The sequence below is a fragment of the Buteo buteo genome, chromosome 9 (genome assembly GCF_964188355.1).
Source record: "Buteo buteo chromosome 9, bButBut1.hap1.1, whole genome shotgun sequence".
NCBI lineage: Eukaryota > Metazoa > Chordata > Aves > Accipitriformes > Accipitridae > Buteo > Buteo buteo.
Genome location: NC_134179.1, coordinates 2,372,744 through 2,394,074, shown reverse-complemented (window position 1 = coordinate 2,394,074; position 21,331 = coordinate 2,372,744).

Genomic DNA, 21,331 nt, shown 5'->3' with positions numbered 1-21,331 from the left:
CTATGGGAGATTTTGGAGAAGCAGAGCTTGTTTGCATGCATGTTTAAGCGCACAGGCGTAGTCGTACACATGTTGGCGTACAGTTTGGTTCACTTCACTTGCATCCTGCGTAGGCAGCCATGCAAGGAAATTACTTCTGCATCAGTTGTGTTGCTCTATTACAATAAAGGACCAGCAGCTGGTGAGCTCCTACCGCTCCTCATCTGCCTCCCCTCGGACCAAACACCATCTCTTTTCCAGTGTAACTTATCTCTTCTCCACCCACACATCTCAAATTGTTTTCGGTGTCGTACTCTACAGCTTTCCTATTGCCCATGGCTCCTAGGAGAGAAGGAGGGCTGATGCAAATGCTATATCCGTGGTGGCGAGATGCTGGTTTTTGATTAGGAGAAGGGCTCTGTCCTGCTGCCTGCAACATCTGTGTTTCCTTCTCGTGCGAATGGCTCAAGTGCCCATCTTGCATGCAGCAGCGTAGCTTGGAAAGTCTCTGGCAAGCTCTTTGCAGCTGGATTTCTGGGGAAGCGGCTCCCCTGGGGCTCTGCATGAGTCTGTGATACTTTTGAGTCTTTTCAACCAAATTGCGCCCAAAGGTAGTAGGTTTGGTGTAGGCAGCTTGGTGGGGAGGGGGGAAACCACCCAGTGAAAGCTGCTGCGGGAGTTGAGGCAGAGGCGTGAGCTCATCCTTTACTAGAGCCTTGGAGGATCCCCAGGTGAGTGTATTGTTATGAATTCCCTGATGGTGGGGAAAAACTTTGATCAGAGCCTGCACCTCATTAGACATCAGAGAATTGAGCTGTGAGACACCGATCCATAGGCAGCCAGGCTTCATTAGTTTTGCTGCTCATGGGACTGCCTGTTTAAGGAACACGTAGATGCTACAAAATTAACTTTTGTTTTTAATTATTTTTATGAGGACTTGGTGTCCCCCATGTTTTTGTGCTCAGAGGGCTCTAGTGAGATCTTTGCAGCAGGCTTTGGGTGGCCAAAATTGGTATGCTTTGCTTTGTCAAAGCAAGCCAAAGTTTTCTTTTAATTGAATATTAATATGCCTATCTGTGTGCTGTGCCCAAAGGATCGTATTTTGGATCATGGACCCCATGGGCCAGGTTTCCAGCTTGGGTTCACAATCCTCCGCCGCATGTCCATGTTTCTCCTGATGCTGCATTTCAGGAGCTGAATCCCGACCTGTGCCGAGCCGATGTTTTGATTCAGCCCAAAAAGCCCAAGTTAAACATTGCAGTTCAAGAATGCTGGGCAGCAGAAATGTCAAAAAGAAACATTTCGACATTTCCCAACCAAACCTTTTCAGAACTCTCTGAAAACAAATAGATGGAAGAGGCAGAGGGACTTGTCAGCCGTGGTTTGGAGGCAAGCAAGCAGATTTCAGAGCAGCAGAAGTCCCCGTGGGATGGAAATCGGGGCTGGCTTTAGCCACTGAGGCAGAACCAACTGCAATTTGGGGCTGGGTTTGGAGAGCTTTGAATGATGGGGTTGTGTGAGCTGAGCTGCCTGGTGTCCATGCTCAACTCTGCCTCTGCCTCTGCCCTACCCTTGGTTTTGGAGGAGCCTCTGCCTGAGCATCCCTTCTCGCAGAGTGAGGCAGAGGACAGCCCTGAGCATGGAAGGCTCGGCGGTGCATCCGTAAGAGTAATTCCTGTAAAACTTCTCGGTTGAAAGATGTGGAGGGAGATAAATGGGGCTCTGAAAAGCCTGATTTGCACCATTCTCCTTCTCAGCTGTGCTCTGAGGAGAGATGTGGCAAAACACAGAAGCCCCACGTGCTACAGACAGACCCCACAGCTGAGGGGAAGGAATTACTTGCTCGCAGACTGTGTTCCAATCGAGATCACAGCTCAGCGAGAAAATAGAAGCAGACAAGGTAGTCCTGCTATTGCTTCCAACCTACTTGATACAGAAATGGAGAAGAAAAGCCGAGTGCAGAGCAGATGAGAGACACATTTGCCTCCTTGTGTGCAGGCTGACAAGAACCGGGGACGGACGAATTCATCGCAGGTTCTCTGTTGAGTGGAGGCAGGGAATAGGAAGCCATCCAAGCTGATTAGTGAGAGATCTCTCAAAGAGACAGGCTGGCTGGATTTAATTCCCTAGTCAGCATTCCCAGTACATTGATCTCCTCCTAAGTAGGAGGGAGGGGGAGCAGAGAAAAGGGATGGTGGGGAGGGGGGAGAGGAGAGAAAAATAGGTTAGGAGGTGGTGAGAGAATGAAGGCAGAGGTTGAAAAATGAGGAGTGGAAGAAGAGAGGAAGAAAACGGAGAGGAAAATGGCAGGGATGCAGAACCAGCCTTGGTTATGCTCCAGCTGTGCCATCAGCCAGCCCCAGAGCTGCCATGTGTGATGGAGGCATTACTGGTGAATAATGAGGGAATCCAGCTTGGTTGTCCTCTGCTAGGTCCTCCTCATCCATGCTAGGGACGCAGCAGCCCTCCGTCACACTGCTGGCTGTCACCGAGGAAGGGCAGGGGATGCGGGAGCAGTTGGACCTACCCCTGAACTGTCTGGGTGGGGAAGGAGTATGATCAGATGCTTACAGATGTGCTCCAGAGTATGGAGCAAATGCAGGTAGCTTTATCATTCGATATCTCCTCCAACACCATGGCTGGAGATGGGAGAGAGAAAGTCTGCATGACAGGTCCCCCACTTGCAACAAGCATGAAGCTTTAATTTCTAGCCCCAGCTGGTTGTGAGATATTGGGCATTAAAAGCACATTATTCTGATTACTGTCTTACTTCTTTTTCCACTTTTATTCCTCACTTGGATTCCAGCTTGATTTTAGTGTGTACTCCCTCAAGATCCACAAGTGCCAGAAGTCAGTGCTGTATACCATTCGAAAGCTCAGCCTCCCAGCTTTCAGATGGTATAATTAAAGCATTAATCTCTTACTCCAGCAGTCTGTAAGACAGCAGCTGCTAAAATAACATAGAAGGGCTGCTACAAAAAGGTGCTTTGCTTCCAAGATAACTGCAACAACTTTTAGGGTCAGCAAACACCCTCTTGTGCTGGGGAGGGTCAAGGGGCAAGAACAGTACTGGCCTTTGAAACTAGAGGCTGCTATTGAGTCTCAAATCTGCTCCTCCCTAAACAGTTGCAACCTGCTATAAGGCAAAACGTATTTGAATCTCTTCATGCTTTGTTGAGTTTGGGTTGGGCTGGTGGCTTCTCGCGTCCAAACCTGCTTCGCTGTAGTTGAAAGACCTTTGGGAAAAGCAGCCTTGAGCTTGGCATTGCTGGGAGAGACGGTGCTGTGTGAGTTGAGGATCCGTAGCAATGCTGTTGATGCAGTCTCAAAAAACGTTGGGCGTTTTCTTGATGTGGGAACACTGATTATTTTTAATTTTTTTTATCATATTTGTGGGAGCTCAGGGTTTTTTTGGTTTTTGGTGTGTTGTTTTTTTTTTAAGATGCTATTGTGAGTAGCTGCACTTAATCTCTGTGAAGAACGTTGATTTCTGGAGCAATATTGAGCCTTAAGAGAGAGAGGGCTCTGATACCCCATGTGGGAGCTCTGCAATAAGGGACAGGTCCCTGCTGTATGGCCACAGTGGGACTAAAGAGTAGGTATCGGGGTGTGAATTCATCAAGATTACTGCTCACCTGTAAGGCTGGGGATGTTTGCTGTCACTTGACAGAAGGGTGACAGTGAGTGTTTAGCCTTGATTAAACACCAAGTATTGGCTTCAGAAGTTCCCCAGCCCGACAAGAGCCCCAGGCGAGCCTGAATCCCTTCTCTCCTGTTCCTTTGGTATCTAGCTGCGCAGGGCAAAACATCTGCAAGGTATGAGGGGAGGTTTAGGATCTTCACTCATCTTCACAAAGGACCAGTTTTGCGCTTGTGTAAATATGGAAAGCTGAGTAATCCATGGAGAAACAATACCCTGGAGCTTGTGGAAATGCCCTGCTTGCTTGCAGGCTGGGATGGCACCGTGCCCCGGGTAGCAGGACCCGTGGCTTTCCGGAGCAGTCCTTGGAGAGGAGTGAAGCCTTGGTTCCTCTCAAAAAGGAAGCAATGAGCTCTGCTAGGGGGAGAAGAGACTCCTCCCGAGGTGCTGTGGCCTCCGAACCCATGCAGGGTCTGGTGGGCTGATGCTGGCTGGACACCAGATGCCCACCCAACCGCTTTATCACTCCCCTCCTCAACTGGACAGAGGAGAGAAAATATAACAAAGGGCTCATGGGTCAAGATAAGGACAGGAGAGATCACTCACCAATTACCATCATGGGCAAAACAGACTTGACTTGGGAAAAAATTAGTTTAATTGATCACCTATCAAATCAGAGTAAGATAATGAGAAATAAAAGCAAATCTTAAAAAACACATTCCCCCCACCCCTCTCTTCTTCCTGAGCTTAACTTTACTCCCAATTGTTCTCTACCTCCTCCCCATCAGCAGTGCAGGGGGACCGGGAGTGGGGGTTGCGGTCAGTTCATCTGCTCCAGCGTGGGGTTCCCACGGGGTCACAGCCTCCTTCAGGCACCCACCTGCTCTGGCGTGGGGTCCTCCCTGGGCTGCAGGTGGAGATCTGCTCCACTGTGGACCTCCCTGGGTTGCAGGGGAACAGCCTGCCTCACCGTGGTCTTCATCACCACAGGCTGCAGGGGAATCCCTGCTCTGGTGCCTGGACCATCTCCTCCCCTCCTCCTTCACTGACCTGGGGGTCTGCAGGGCTGTTTCTCTCACATGTTCTCACTCCTCTCTCTGCCTGAAGTTGATGGGGTTTTTCCCCGCGCCCCCCCCCCCCCTTCTTAAATATATTATCCCAGAGGTGCTACAACCATCACTGATGGGCTCAGCCTTGGCCACTGTCAGGTCCGTCTTAGAGCCGGCTGGCATTGGCTCTGTCGGACACAGGGGAAGCTTCCAGCAGCTTCTCACAGAAGCCACCCCTGTAAACCCCCCCCCCCCTCCCCGGGCTACCAAAACCTTGCCACGCAAACCCAACACACAAGGTTTCTCTTCATCAAGGCAAGAGCTGCCGATGATTTTCATAGCTTGATTAACGCTCTTCAGACAGATTTCCATTGGCTGCTGCAGAGGAGCAGAAAAAGATGGATGTTTTCCATTACTTGATGTAATGACTATGAGGCAGCCTAATGAAACCTTTACAACCAAAGTTTACAGAGAGCCCGCAAACAGTGATCAATAGCCAAGCTGGAGCTCCCGTGCATAGATTAGTGGGGGCCATGCTGCAGGAGACCAGTGGGGAGAGACAGAGGATGGAGCTGGGAGCACCCGAGCAGGGAAAGGATAGAGGAGTGATGTCTTGGGTGTGAGATGGGTTACACAAGATGGGGAGGTGAGAGTCGGTGGGTTTTGTCACTTCCACAGCACATGCCCGCATTGTTCAGCTCTTCAGTGCAATGTCACTGGCTTTTCCATTCCCTCTGGGGGTAAATCTTTGCATGTCCAGGCTCTAAATTGTCTGCAGAGCTCTCTTGCTACTTTCCTTCAGTTGCAGTGCCCTCAAGGGAGAAGGAAGGAGCACAAAATCCTTGGGAATTGGCAAAAATTTCTCCCAGAAGAATCAAGGTGGCTCTATACTGAGAAAAACCTCTTAGCCACATCCAGGAGCCACTTTAAGCTCCATGCTGTCCATCCAATCCAGGGGAACGATGGCCAGAAGCAAGCCCTGACCCAGGCTGCTCTGTGACTCGGATGAGGCGTTGCATCAGTCTCCTCTATGTACTGGCTTAGCAAGTACTGCTGAGTGAAAAATTAGTGCAGCACAGCCAGTTTTAATTGACTGGCCTGTTGGTAGATAGATCACTTTCCCAGCGTTGTTGTCCAAGTGTACACTTAGGGCCATCTTTGCATGCATGGCTGCAACACGGTGCTAGAAACTTGCTTTACGGACCTGGACTTCATTACACTGAGAGCAGGGAAGTGTGTTCCCAGCTGAAGAGAGGTTAGTCTGTAATTTTCGGCTGAGCGAACAGGTCGGGCAAGGTGTCAGCGAGACAGCATCTGTGTTAAGCAGGAGATGTCCTAGCTTTTGCTTATTGCGGAAGACAACTCCTTCAGGCTCCTATCTCCTCCCTTGTAGCTGGTGGCTCCCACCTGCGGGAGCCGTGGCGTTGGGAGGGCAGGGATGTGGTGCTGTGAGCATCGCCAGGCGCTGGCACTAATGGGATCCACCTGCTAGCACACAATGCTGGAGAAATAAAATATGCTCCATTGTGCCTCCGGAATAGCTGCAATTAACAAAAACTGAACAGCTGAGGGCTGGATTCATCTCACGGAGGCCTTGCGAGAGAGCTTGAAATGTACCCACAAGCACTGATTGGGGTCTCGAGCCTAATTAGCCCCCGGAAGGCACCCAGCTAGGATGCAAGACTGGTGAGGTGTGGGCTCCATGCAGGTCTGTCCCCCACAGGAGTGTGGTAAGCTGCTGTGAGGAAGGGCTGAACGCCGTCCTCAAGATGCTGTCAACCTGCAGCTATAGCAAAAAGGGCACGTGGGCACTATCAGAGGCTCTGCTGTGCTGGGCAAAGCCGTCACCCCGCTACCTGCTGCTGAAATGCTGCAAGAAGCCATCTCCAGCCCTTAAGACAGGCTTGGGCTGTCCAGACTAGATTGCCAGGCTCCATCAAGCGTGATTATCTGCAGTTTTGCTGGCAGGCTCCGAGCAGAGCGGTGCACATCCGTACCCTAGGATGTGACCGTTCTGACCCTCCCTCCCCAAAATGGAGGAGATGCCTCCAGACCATGGGCGCTTTCATCCCCCTTGGTCAACAACCAGCCAATTCCTGAATCCAGATGTGGCACAGCTGTATCCAGGCAGGTCCCTGTCCTCCTGGGAAGTGGTGCTGGTGTCAGGCAGAGCCCCTGGGGTTGTACTGAGGAACACTGCGGGTTATATATATTTCATAGGGACGGAGCATTAGATTATGGCTCTGGACCTGTGTTTTATTCATGACTCAGCCATTTCCCCATCTACAAAATGAGGATAATGATACATTCTTCCTTTAGAAAGAGCTTGTCGTCTCCAAGTGTGTTAAAAACTCTGGCAACAATGCACGTTAATTGAACATTTTCACTTTTTTGAGTTCCAAGAGAATGTTTTCAGAGAGGATAATTCTTATTTTATCTGTATTTAATACTGTGAGGTGCGTGGCAGAGTAAAGATGGTCACATCCAAGGTGGGAAGAGGAGAAAGGACCCTTTGGGTCCACTCTCTGTTGTGGCATTGGGGCTCAACCTGCTGAGCGAGCACTTGTAAATCAAGCCAGCAAAAATTAAAGGCCCCAGTAATGGGTTGGATTAATCTGCTCTGACTTTCGTGTCTAAAAGTTAGATGTCAATGTCGGGGTTGATCGCCTCAGGCTCCCTCCTAGTCGGTGGAGAGAAATAGGCATATTCAGAGGCCATTTATCTCCTCCCAGACAGGCTGGTTGGATGAATTGCCCTCTGGAGGTGCTGGTCTCTCTCCACTGACAAAAGGAGCTCCTAGTACATCTTATATATTTATATTAAAAATATATGGGGGGGGACAAAGGTGAATCCTACCTGTTAGGATTGAAAGGAGACAGGTCTGCAGTTGTATGGGGACTTCAGGTGCAGAGCTGCAGGGATGCTCTCAGCAGCTGGTGCAAGGCTATACCTAAAGCAAGGTGATAACCAGCCTTTTAGGAGTTGCCCCCTCCCACGCCTTTTACATCCCGAGGAGTGCTTCCCTACCGAATCTCCCGACCAAAGCTGAAGTTTCTCTTGGCGTTATAGCCACATATACTTCATGGTTTGGCATGAAAACCAGATGGATGCCCTGCAAGCATTTGCTGCATAGCTGCATCTTGCATGTATAGGCAGGACCCTTAAACTGCTGGGTTTTGTGAATACTAGAAAGCAAATAACATAGGTTCAACTGCCAAAGATTTGCATGTAGACACTAGAATGATGGGCAACATTATAAAATCATAAAACGGAGGAAATGGAAATACAGGGCTCCTAACTACCAAACCCCTAAGCTCCGTGAGTTTTGTCTTCCTAAAAACTGTTCCAGAGATGTCAGAAACAAACTACTTGCTTCCACAGTCTCTTGTGTCCTCCTTCTGTATTTCAAATGAATAATAGATAAAGGAATCATTTTATTTAAAGAGAATGAGTTGAATGGAGTTTGCTTAAAAAAAAAAAAAAATCCGCACAAAGAAGTGCCACGGCACTCGTCCCTGATTGTTATTATAAAAGAAAACTTCCCTTTTTCATTTATTATTGAAGTAAATTAGGTTGATTGTCAGAAACTTGCGTGTCGGGTAAAAACGTTGCCATTATGAGTTGCAGCGAGATGAATGCATTTAATTTACCCCTTCGGTACGTTCAGCAGGCGGCCGGTGAGCGGCTCCTGCTCTCGGCTCCCCTGCCTCCTCCCGGCAAGGCGATCGCCAGGTTTCCTAGGGGATTCTCCATGGTGGGGTTTTGTCTCTGCAGGGTCATCTTGTCCCCCCCGCCCTAGTGCTGGGTAGGGAAAAAGAGGACAAGGAGACGTGCTGGTTTCTTCCCTCCTCCCTCTGACAGTGTGCTGTAGCAGCCAAGTCCTTGCCTGTTTTTTTTCAGAGCCAGAAAACTGCCTGAAAGCTGCTCAAAACAGGCAGGAGTCAGGTGTTGCTTCCAGATTGCCTTGGCCTGTGGTTTTCTCCATCGGAGCCGCTGCCCGCCGGGGAGCAAGGCTGCATCCCCGGGCAAAGGATGAATCGGCAGCCAAAGGGGGATGCAGGCTGGCTGGCTTTCGGAGGCTCGCTGGGTACCGCAGGTCCGTAACAGAGTCGTATCAGAGAGACAAAAGTATTTCGGTGCTGCCACAGGCAGTCTGTGACTTCATTGGAAGTCAAGCTGTGGATAAACAGTTTTCGGCTCTGGACAAGATCTATTGGTAGCCTTCCAAAAGCACCATTTCTGATCTTGCTTGGATCAGAGGGATGCTGCTGACTTCAGGCCCACATCCAGCTCTTCCATGGGTAAATGTAGCCCCCTCCTAGCTTGCGATGGAGAAAACATCGCTCCTGTCTTCCTCCGGTGCTTCCAGGTGCCAGGAACAAGTCAAGAGAGTGTTTGCCTCTTAGAAATCAGAGCAGTGGGATGCTATTAAATGCGCTGCAGGAGTGCAGAGGGTGTGAGCGGAGCTTCTGGCAGGGGCAGTGCAAGCAGAAGTGTTCATCAGCCAGGGTTAATGGGACTGATGGAGAGGGAAGACCACCACCGTTGAGGTTTCAGCCCCAGTGCACAGCGAAGGAGCCATTGAATTTCAGGTTATTGCTTGTTCGCTGCTCGCACTGTGCAGGCCAGCCAGGCAAAGGCTAAATCTCTGTGTTCCTACTCGCTGCACACCTTGAGTGCATGCAAATCCACGTCTGGGTCAATGGTGGTAGAGGCTGAGATAGGCGGAAAACTCCTGGGGGAAGCCCAGGTCGGGAAAAGACATTGGTTGAACCATGCGCTTTGCTGCTAAATACTGGCAGTGCAGGGGAATCCTTTGCTGGAAGAGCAAATGAACCCAGAACAAATGAAGGGCAACGTCTTGAAGCGGAAAGGGAGGTGGGGGGTTGCAACCAGGTCTGTGCTAGAAGTGGTTGCTGATATAAATCAGCAGTTAAGGGAAATCTTAAGAGGAGGGTGATGCTTGGCTCTGCTCTCTGTGTGTGTCAGCTTAACACACAGGTGAGAACCATTCCCTGTCCCTGTGTGTTTGTGCTGAATTTGAGTGTTTGAAACTCGTTTCGCCCAATGTTGTGACCATGCAACATGTCCTGTGTGCTGTCCTTAGGCTGTGCAGGAGCCCTGGGTGTCTTTCAGGTGGTGCACGGTGCAGTAACCATGAGGTGAGCTACAAAAAGCTCCAGTGACTTCCGATAATCATTGAGCATGAGAGCTCAGGGCAAGAGCAAATGAAGGACATCATCTTGGAGAGGAAAGGCAGAGAGAAGGAGCCACGGCAGACCTTGGCACTCAAAATGTTTGCCGCTATAATATTGCTGGCGGGAAGCATGATTTTTTTCTCTGCCAGTAGGTCTAGGTACACAAAACTTCCACCGTGGTTGCAATTACACCGCTCTAAAGTGTTTTTTCTGTCATTGCTTGTTCTGTCCAAGGAGCAGAACAACCTGTTCCCATAACCCGTCCACACTGTAGAGCACACAGCCACTTGTATGCAAACAGTTATTTGGGTGCCTGGCAAAGCCAGGGCAGCTGCTTGGGTCTATTTGTTTCTTGTCTGGATTTGCAAAATTGAAGCCAGAAGCAACTTCTCAAGAATAATCTCTCCAGCCGCCCTTTTGTGCTTTATTGTCACCAAAAGTCAACTGCAAATGGGCAGGAGGAGAAGGCAAAGAAGGAGAGGGTTTGACTGAAACTTCCCCCCATTTCATTGTGTCTGGTTTAGCTGGAATTTCAGCAAGACATGGGCAGGAGATAGTGATAGCAGAAACATGGAGAGCAGGTTCAATGACAACCTTTGGGTTTTGATTTCAGGGTTGGCCGTGCAGGATTGTGCTTCCCAAGATCAATTGAAGATCAGCTGCAGCAGCGCAATGAATTTAGGGCCAGAAGGGACTTTTAGATCACATAAACAGGCCTTGGAAAGTCATTAGATACCTCTTTCCTGAGCCTAGGATTTTGTGTTTGTCTAACATAAATCTTCCAAAAAGGTGTCCAGGGTTGATTTAAGGATCTCGGGAGATGCTGAATCCAGAACTGCCACTGGTAGTGGATTTTAAAGGTTAATCACCCTTGCTGCTAAACATTTGTGCTGTATTTAATTTGTCTGTCTTTAACTTTTGGTTGTTAGTTATTGTGGTGTCTATCCCTGCTAGGAGAAATCACCTGGCATTTTCTCCTTTGATCAAAATGGACCTCCCTCTTCTCTCACCCCCCTCCCCAGACTAAAGAGTTTCTCAATGTCCTTCAGCTCAGCTGTTTTTTATCACCCAATCTATCCTTGTAGCTCTTCTCCCTTCCAGGTTTCTCCAACTTCCCTTTTGTAGTTATTTTTTTAATATGAATATTAGAAAAAAATTAAAAGGACTCTGCAAAACTGAGGGGAGATTTTAAAAGCCAGCAGGATTCAGGGGATAGGAGAGGGTAAGGTCTGTGTCACACTCCTCCACCACAAAAATAATCCAGCTAAGCACAGGGGGAGCCTGGCTACTGCTGGGTTTGGGCCAGAAATCAGGGAGAAAAATAAAGCTTTGTGTTTTTAAAAATGTAATAGATTTTAAATTGCATTTCCTTTAATGAATGAGTCACCCAATTACCACAGCCTGAACACCTGTGCCCAAGATTTGAAGTCTCCAGAGAGGCTTTCGCTTTTAACAATATTTATTATGATGAGTGTTATCGCATTAGATGGAACCAGCAAAAGAGGGAGGCTGTGGTCGTGGACAGCATCGGGGCAGCAGTGGGTTATCTTCCCCCCAGATGCTCCAACGCCACAGCGGTGCCACCAGCACGCATGGCAAGATTTTCCAAGTCTGTATCTCCCAGTGATGAACCCAAAGCACTTTGTCCCTTTCCATCCTGCTAACCCCTCACTCTCACCTAGCTCTCGAAGGAGGATAGGAGCATGCTCTGCCCAAAACTCTGCATGTTGTGGGTGGGCTGGTGGCCCAGGACCCTCCAGATGGGGAGGCTTGTCTTGAGCTGCTACCTGGAGATACCAAGGGCTCTTTTTTTTTTTTTTTTTTTTTTTTGCATAACAAGTCGGGGGTAGTTCAAGGAGCAATTGCCATGCAGTTACATCTGGTTTAATGCCTGCAAAGTTGTGCAGGCACCAGGGGAAGGAACTAAAGAAACCCGTATCTGCAGCAGAAACTCAGAGAAAGCAGGGGCTTGTCTGCTCAGCCCTTGTTGCTGCTGCTCCCTCATTGCTGAAGGAGCTTGTAGAGTTTACTGGTAACCACAGACCTGAGCCTGACACGGCTCATTGTGCTGTGAGCTGCAATGCTGCTCAGAGGAATTGGGTTTTGCCCTTCCTGGGACTAATAAATTGCCTCCTGGGTGGTAGGTGTTGGTGGGTGTCGTGGTTTAAGCCCAGCCGGTAACAAAGCACCACGAAGCCGCTCCCTCATTCACTCCTTCCCTCAGCGGGATGAGGAGAAAATGGTAAAGAAAAGCTCGTGGGTCGAGACAAGGAGAGGGAGGGATCACTCACAGTCACGGGTGAAAGACAGGCTCAACTCAGGGAAGAAACAACATCAGTTTCATTTACTACTGATCAAATCATAACAGGGATAACGAGAAGTAAACCCAAACCCTAGAACACCTTCCCCCCACCTCTCCCTCCTTCCCGGCTCCACTCCACTCCCAGGTTTCCCTCCCTCTGGAATGGGGGTTGGGGTCAGTTCTCCACACCTTGTCTCTGCTCCTTCCTCCTCGGGGGGAGGACTCCTCACTCGTCCCCAGCTCCGGCGTGGGGTCCCTCCCACGGGAGACAGTTCTCCACGAGCTTCTCCAGCGTGAGTCCTTCCCACGGGCTGCAGTCCTTCATGAACTGCTCCAGCATGGGTCCCTTCCACGGGCTGCAGTCCTTCAGGAACAGGCTGCTCCAGCGTGGGTCCCTGATGGGCTTGACCTTGGCCAGCGGCGGGTCCGACTTGGAGCCATGGAAGCTTCCAGCAGCTTCTCCCAGGAGCCACCCCTGCAGCCCCTTCCCTGCTACCAAAACCCCGCCACACAAACCCAAAACAGTGGGTCACCTCGTCCTCGGATAAAAGGCAGGCAGGAGGGTGGTTTGGGCAGACATACAGCTCTTTGAGTGGACTAGGTGCTGTCTGGTGGGAGAAAGAATTTTATTTTTGGTGTCACGGGCTGCACTCGGCAGCTTTGCCAGCAGGTGAGTTGGTGTCTCCCGTTTGCTGTCTGGAGACCTGGTTCTTGCAAAATGGGAGAGGGCTTTTAGGCATTAATCCCCCTCCTCGTGGCTGGTTGCTTTTGAAGCTTCGGCCAGACCTGGTCGTGTGGGTAGCGTGCACTGCAGCACTTTGCGGTGGTTACTATCCGTCTCCTCCACCTCTTCAGGTGAAGCCATAGCTCGAGAGATGCTTTTGACCCTGCTTGTGCCCGTGCATGGGCTGCTAGCCCGGGACATAGTAGGATCTCTGGCTTGAGCTATCAGGTGTGTGGCCACGGGGGTCTAGGGTGAAGTGAAAAAGGACGGGGAAGGTGGATGTGCAAGATGCAGCAGGAGGCAAATGCTCTTTGCTCCCCATCCCCTGTTAGTTTTGAAGCACGTCCAAGGCTGTGCTTTCTCCTGGGGCAGAGCCCTGCGGAGCACGGAGGCTTGGCTGTGCATTTCGTGGGAGAAATGCCAGTAAAATTGGTGCTTGGGGGAGGAAACGGCCCTCCTGGTGTGTATGTGCTACCTGCGTTCTCTGTCTACGTGCCATGCAGGCGAGCCTTCTCCAGAGCAAATTAACATTGCATCCCTTAAGATAGCCAGGACGGGGCTATGATGTGCTGTGCTACCCTCTCCTCTGTGCTCTCCCCCACCTTGGGCAGCAAAAGAAGGCAAAGACCAGTCCCAGACTGAAATACTGGTTGTTTCTTGCTTAGATGTAAAATTTCTGGGGGTGTTGGGGTGGGCACAGGGAGGGGGAAGATGTGTTTTTGCAGCAGCCGGGTACCTGTCGGGCTTTGAAAAGCCACACCTCGGAGGCATGGGTACCGAGACGGTTCAATTTTGACACCTCTTGCAAACCAGGGGATGATTTGAGAAGGGAATTAGATAGCATCTTGCCTGGTAATTTCACATCCCTCCCACTCCAACGTTGAGCGGGTTGGGGCCAAAAACCCGTTGCGTGGGGATGGGCGAGCTGTTTCGGAGCATAACCCAGGTGGTGGGCTGCGGCTGTGCTGGCTGAACGGAGACAGAGGTGTAATTATCCTGGCTCCCGTTGCTCTTTGTGCTCTGCCAATGCTTCTGCAGGCCAGAGGGCTGAACTGATGTATTTACGCACCTTCCCCTGTCTGTGTTTAAACAGCACCTTGGAAAATGCAGTAAAAGAAGCCACAACTCTTCTCAGTGTCCTCTAGGGGTTTTAATTTATTTTTATTGTGTTGGATGCTTGCTTCATTGTGTTTTTTTAGGTTTGGGTTGGCTTTTTTTTTTTTTTTAATGCTGGAAGTTGGCTTTACTGCAGAGCAGAGGTGGTGCAAAGAAAGAGGCCACTGAATAGCAGTGTTAATAGGTATGATAAGTCATGTTAGCACAGAGGGATGTGGTAGAGCTGTCAATAAGCTGTGGGGTTACTTTAGCTCCACGTTTAATAGCGAGTCTGTATTTTTCCCCATAGTTATAATTGTTTTGGGCCCCTGTTTTCACCGGGGCACAGCCTGAATTCCCTGCTCTGTTCATCTGCACAACCAGGCACTTCTCCTGTATCTTTGTGATGCAGGCTGAGGATGACCAGTGCTTGGGGACAGTGTTCCCCCCAAAAAAAGGCAACCCAAAAAATTGCTGTGGAGTTTCTTACATTTTCCAGCTCAGGACTGGACTGTGCAACGGGGAAGGTTTCTATGCGTCTCCTTAGGCCATTTTGTTATGCTCATAAAAAATTGTTAGAAATTATTTGCTGCCCCAGTAACTAAACTGGCAGCAACAGTTCAATTCTCTGCAGCTGGCATGAATGAGCATTCTCTTCTCATTGCAGGCCTGGCCAGGCTGACTTTCAGACACATCGACTCTCCTGACCGTGCTGGACTGCTGCATCACCTCGAGGAGAAGACATCTCCGAGGTACTGTAGACTGGGTTTGAGGAGATGTTTTTTTTCCTGATTACAAGATGATGTGTGTCTGAAGGGCGTAAATCTGTTTTCAAAGCACTGAAGTTGGTTCATTCTGTGTCTGTGAGGTGCGAAGTTTTTCATACGGTGAGTTTTTGGGAGTGTGTTTTCATCTCACTGGCATTAGGTAACCCTGCTTAATCGAGAACTGGAAGCTTTTGAAAGTGATTTTGAAAACCTGGAGATGTTTCAAGCTTATGAGGCTTTTGACCTGCCTTATTTATGCTCGCCTCTCGCATTGCTAAGGGAGAAGCTTAGAAATGTGAATTACATGAAATACGGTGTGAAATCTTTTGAGATATCTAAATCGTGTGCATATACACATAGGCGCTTCCATCTCCTTAAAACTTCATCTCTCCTTCCTCAGTCGATCCATGTCTGGTTACATTATGCTACAGCAGCTGGGGGCAGAGTGGGTAGGAGCAGGTGAAGGACGTGGAGTTATGCTCCCCATCTCCCTTCCCTGGTGGCATCCTGCCCCTCTTTCTGCTTTCCTCCTCGCGCTCTACCAGGATCCAAATGCAACGTCCTCATTCAGATCCTGACTCGGATGTGGGGATGGTGGGAACAACCTCTAGCAGGCTGCAGGCTGTGCATTTCTGAGGCTTACATGGTTTTTTGATCTGTTTTTTTTCTGTCCTATTTTGCAAAGCTGAGAACCATGTCAGAAAGTATGGCTATTAGACTGAGAAATGAATATTTCTGCCAAAGCACAAGTTTCCAGAATCTACCTGGTTTTCATACGTGGGTTGTGTGCTCTTCCTGCTACTTTTCCTAGCAGACGCTTTGCTGTTGCAAGGCTCAAACCTGTTGGTTGTGCTTTGGATCTCCTGTGCTGCACAGCCGTTTTACATGGCCTTCGGTCTTGTTGAAGAAAGAAGAAAGTTAAGCGTATGCCAGGCAGTGTTGGAGGTGTGGGGGTGCGGGTGGGCTGTGCGTCATCTTTCCAAGCATACTGGTGAAAAAACCCAAAACTTCCAAGCTTTTGGAAGTTGCAGCTGATAAAAGGTGACCCTCTAGCTGCTGGCTCTCCAAGTCCCGTCCCACCTCGGTGTCTATAATCCCAATCCAGTGCTGGCAACCTGCAGCACTGCTGCAATGTCTGTGGTACAGTGGTGAGATTGGAGGGCAGAGACCACCTTTCTTCCTCCCGTGCCATCAGAGCTGTGTGAAAGCCCCTTCCAGAGGCTGCTGCAGCTGAAAAGAAGGGATGGAGGAATGGAACAGCAAGGAAAGGCAGAAAGAGGGAAAGAAATGGAGGGAGCAAGCCAGGAGGCTTGAACAACCTTAATGATCGCAGGCTTTTCCAATCATTTGGTGATGCTGTGTGTTTGCCACCTAATTTCATCCCAAACACCCTAAACTGAAAATAAAGTGCTGTTTAATAAACAGCAGTCGGCATTTCATTTCCCTGAATGTTCTGGTAGCAACTGCTCATTATTCCAATGATTTCCCCCCACTGTAATTATTCGGAACTGACTATTCACAGATTCTTCCATTGACTTATATATCTGTACACACGCATGCTGAAATATGTATATATTTTGGTGTCCTATTGAAAATTCAATAGTATCCAATTTCAACTGCTATTGCCTTCCCCCTGTGCCTCCCCTCTCCAATTTGTCGATGCTACAGCTGCACGATGGAGAAGAAAGGATGCAGCGTCTAGCACAGACATAAACAGCAACGTCCAACTGAAATGGGGAGAGAAAAATTACTTCCTTGTACTACCACGCTCTTGACAAGAGCTGGCTTTTTCTTTTTTCTTTTTTTTTTTTCCTTCCCTTCTTTTTCTACTATGTTCAATTTTCTGACTCTGCCGTGCAGGTTACAGAACTAATCTTGAACGTGCTTTGAGCCTACTGTACAGCACCACAAGCCTGTAAAGATTGGGGTGGGGGGAGAAGGAAAAGGAGCATGTAGGGAATGCAATTAGTTTGGGGTGGCAGGACGAGCCGGCGAAGCTAGAATTGCAAATGCAGGTTATTTGGGGAATGCGAAACTTGTTCCTCCCAGGGCTGGCTTACCTGGGTTTCTTTTTTGGCAGCTGAAGAGTGGGAGACATGACTTTAGATGGGACAAAATCCCTAGACAGGCTGCAGGGTCTCAAATGGCACTGTCATCACAGAAAATGTTTTGTAACATGCGCATTTATTTTTCCCCCTCTGCCTTCATCTGGAGTACAAAGGCTCTCGTGTTTGAGGCCTGCCAAGGATAGACCAGTAATTAGAGGCTGCGCTGGATTCAGAGGTGTTGCATCGGCTCTCGAAAGCAAAATAGGTGCTGGGTGTGTTTAAGCACTGCAGCAAAGGCATCACTTCTGCTGCACTGAGGATGGCCCTTCCAGAATTAAGAATATTGGTCAATAAATAGTGTCTGGTGGCTTTCCGTGTGTTTCCCAGGTCCTGGTGAGTTTGCTCAAGGTGAGATTACCTGGGACATCAAGGTGGCTGCAGGCTCCTTTATTGCCCACAAGCCAAACCGGTGTGCTGGGTCCGTGCTGAGCCCTGGCCGTCTCGCTGTGACCACAACCTTCAGAGGGGCTGGAGAAGAGCTGTGCAAGGGTTTTCACCCCCTGAAATGAGTATCCTGTTGTCAGTTTTGAAAAAATGGTTGGAAATGTAAAAATACAATAGCTCTGAGGGCAGGTATTTTAAAAACAGTATGTCTCGCAACGTCTTCCAGGGCGGACCCAGGCAGCTGGCTGAGTCTTTGTCTTCACTCTCAAAGTCCCGGAGAGGGTGGTAGAGAGCTTGATGAGGAAAAAAAATGAAAAGAAACGTAGGGATGTGCCAGGGCTGTGTCACCCTCAAGCTCAGAAGCACGCACAAGGTAGTAAACATCCTCTATCTCCTCGAGCCATCTGTTTGCAGAGTCTTTGCCCATGCAACAGTGCCTCTTCCCTGGGTGGACTTGTTGCCTCCTTGTAATCCGTAGGTAAATAGACATCTAATCAACTGGAAAGCAGGGAGCGGAGGCGGTGAGCCGCGATAAGAGTCCGGTTGGGACGGGGACTAACGGCAGCACGTGCTCAGGCGGGTGGGTGCTGGAAAACGTTGCTGCAAAATCTTTGGAATAAGGAGGAATCTGGTTCATTTGGGGAAAGGAATAAATTAAGGGAATAGTGGGGCCAAGCAGACTGTGGCCATTGAGCACCTCTCCAGAGGCTCTTACCACCTTGCCAGGTCAAACCCTGCTGTTTTACTTCTGTGTTGCAACACACTTGAAATTGGGGAAATTTTATTCTCTAGGTAATGCAGATGACTGGTCCTTGCACATTAGGCAAGGGCATGGTTTACAAGCATGGTGCCGTGTTCATCCCCTCCCTGCAGGGATGCAGGTCACTGCTCCCTCTGAGCTTGTGGCTTTGAGAAGTTTGGGGACCAACCCAACACGGGAAGGTGTACATCAGAGCTGGGTGGCTCTTGCAGGGTGCCGTCTCATGCCCGGGAGGGCACATTGCCTGGCTGAGCCAACCCCTTCTCCATCCGCTTGCTCTTTTGGCTGTGAAGATCATGTCGTCCGTCAGCACGTAATTTGCCATCACGGAATATCTTGAGTTGGAAGGGACTTACAAGGTTCCTTGAGTCCAACTCCAAGTTCAATTTTAATGGGAAACGAGGTGTGCTCAGCAGCAGAGCTGCTGGTTGCTGGGCTGTTTATCTCTACAGGGTTCCTTGCAACGTGCTCCACTGGGGCTGCTGCTTGGGAGAGCCCGCCGCCGAGGCTGGCGTGCATTAGGACTTTGCAGACGTGAGCTAAGAGCAGGTCCAGCAAAAGGCACCTGTTTTGGGAAGGTGTTACGGGGCATTTGGAGCTGGGGCGGTGACCCAGTGCCCTTTAGTACATGGCATTACCGTGTTTAATGTACTCGGCGCTAATCTTTCTCTAAACAGAAGCGATCTTGCTGAGTTCAGCACTGAAGGAGCAATAACCAATGAAGGAGATGAGATTAAGAAAACTCACAAGAATCAAATGTGCTAGAAAGGGCTGGGGAAGTGCCAGGGGCACTGCAGTAAATGACCTCCCTGGGAATCGAGGACAAATAAAATCCATGCCCTGTCTCTCTTCTCCCAGGCGCCTTATGCCGATGCCTTAGCCCTCCCCTCCCTGGTGAGACCATAGATGTTGCTTTCAGGGTTATTTTTGCACCGGAGTACAACAAATCCTCTGTGCTATGGGGCCGAGACGAGGATCCGTGTTGCTGCATTCAGAAAAACTAACCTCTCGAGCTCAAGGAGAGCTGCTTCAGTTGGCAGTAGCATTAGGTGCTTTATTCTGTCTGGAACAGCCTTGAGAGGGCAAACAAAACCTCTGTGCTGTGGCTCTTGTTTCCAAAGGCTCTCTGCAGGCAGGGCTGCCGATGAGAGTGGCTTTTTTTTTTTTTTCTGCAAGCCAGAAATGGAGCCCAAAATTTGCCCAAGGGCCATCAGGCTGGGATGAAAACAGGGTGCAGCAACCCAAGGGAATCAGCAGTCCCAGTCCGAGCTCTACCGGGCTCGGTGGGGATGTAGGAAAGTCTTCTGCTCAACTTGCCGTGGAGCTGTTTGCAAATGTTCGGTGGGGATCGTGGGGCTTTCACCCGAAATGGGGAGGAGGCGATGGGAGCGGCAGGGTTTGATTTTTTTTTGCTACCTGAAAGCAGGGGTAGTAAATGTCTCGGTGATGGGCTGGATGGAGGTTTTCCCCTAGCGGGTTTACTCGCCACCAGTGTGGTCCCCACGGCCTCATGGCAGCACGAGGACGTCCTTCACGGAGCCTGGGCATCCCAAAACGTCTCGGTAGCGGCCGCTGCCTTGGATCCCTACCCCTAGCGCCGTGCAGGCTCGGAGGCTGCGAGGATGACTTGGCAGTGATATATTTACTACAATTACCATCTCTCTTCCCAGAGGAGGAAAAAATAGATGAATAATATGTTTTGAAGGTGTCATGGAGTGAAAGCAAGAGAGGAGCTTGAGCCTGAACTTATGAATAACTTATAGGCTTCCTCCCTTCATGCAGTCACTCCATTTGGGCTTATCTTTCTCACCCGTAGGAGGTGTAATTAAAGGAGCAAAGCCGGGCATCCACGTGCACGGCGGCTGCCTGTGGGCACTCATCTGACTGGCTCCACGCATCCTGTGCACGCAAGGGCACAGGAGTGCCGAAATGCCTTTGTGTGCAGGGGGCTGGGGTATGTGTTGGGGGAATTTGTAAAGCTTAACTCCCCTCAGTCGCTATCCCTCATTAAGAAAAACTGTATTTAGCATCTAATTCATCTTTGATATTTTGGCATAGCTGGTAGAATTGTTCCCTTAACTCTCTCTCCCCTTGCACTGGTGAAACTAGGAGCAGAAGTAACCTAGGATGGGGAAAGGCTACAAGAGGAAGAAGCCAAGTCCTGCAAACCTTACTTAAGATTTGGGAGAATTTTTTGTTCAGTCCTTGACATGGCTGGAAATTTCCTTCCTGACCTCGTGCGGCGTCTTAGCCTTTCCAAGTCTTATTTTTCTAGCCATAAAATGAGAAGTAATTTGCTCTTGTCTCAACACCTTTCTCTGCTTTCTCTGTTTTGACTTTAAGAGCTCAAGGGAGAGACTGTTTTTTACCGGGTGTACATACAGAGTCTAACATAATGGAACCAGGATCTTATCAAAGGCTTGTGAATGCTATTGTAATGCATATAGTAATTATAGGTATGTATATGTAGGGATGATGAAAAAAATCCAATGAAACATGGCATTTCCCTCTGGAAAAATGTTAGCGGAATAAAACCACGCCTGGGAGTATGTCAGTTCCAGCAAAAAATGTCTATTAAAAATTATGCAGTGCTGTTCAGCAAGGTCACAACGCTCCTTTTAGAGCCAGTTAGAGGTTTCGTTTCAAAGCAGCATGTCACTTTTTTTTTTTTTTTTTTTCCCCTGCAGACTTTTAGCTAAGGTGTTGTATTTTGGTCTTCTATTCAGATCTGGCATGTGGGGGGGAGCCAGTCATCTAAAATTTTGTGGAAATTTCTGCCAAAAGGTGCCTTCTGCAGCTCGATATGCATGGAGGTATGGTATCCCTGTTTATCACCATATATATGTGTGTGATTTCCAATGAATAACTTCTTCCCCCTGTCCCCCTATCTCGGGAGTGCAGCCCTGCTATCTCTATGTTCATATCAGTCCGGCACATAGATATGTATGAGTGTAATGGATATTAGGCATTTATTGCAAGGCATTCTGTTGAACATCACCTGCTGTTCAACATGAAAAGTTGATGTTCCACAAAGCCACAAGCCGAAGGCTCCTTAAGAGCTGTTCTGGTGCATCGGGTAAATATACGTGCTCGGAACAAGCACTGTGTGAATTAATAATGCATAGAGCAAATCTGTAGGAAGAGCAGCTACTGCATAGGGCCTTCTTATAAACTGCTCTCTCTGCTTAGGCAAATAGACAGGGAAGTTGTGTTTTTTAAAGGATAATGGGTAGGTAATAAACCAAACTAACCTAATCAACCGCTTCCAGCTGCTCTAAGCACGGTAGCTGACTTGGCAGCCAGGGTCAAATTCGGAAGTGTTGCA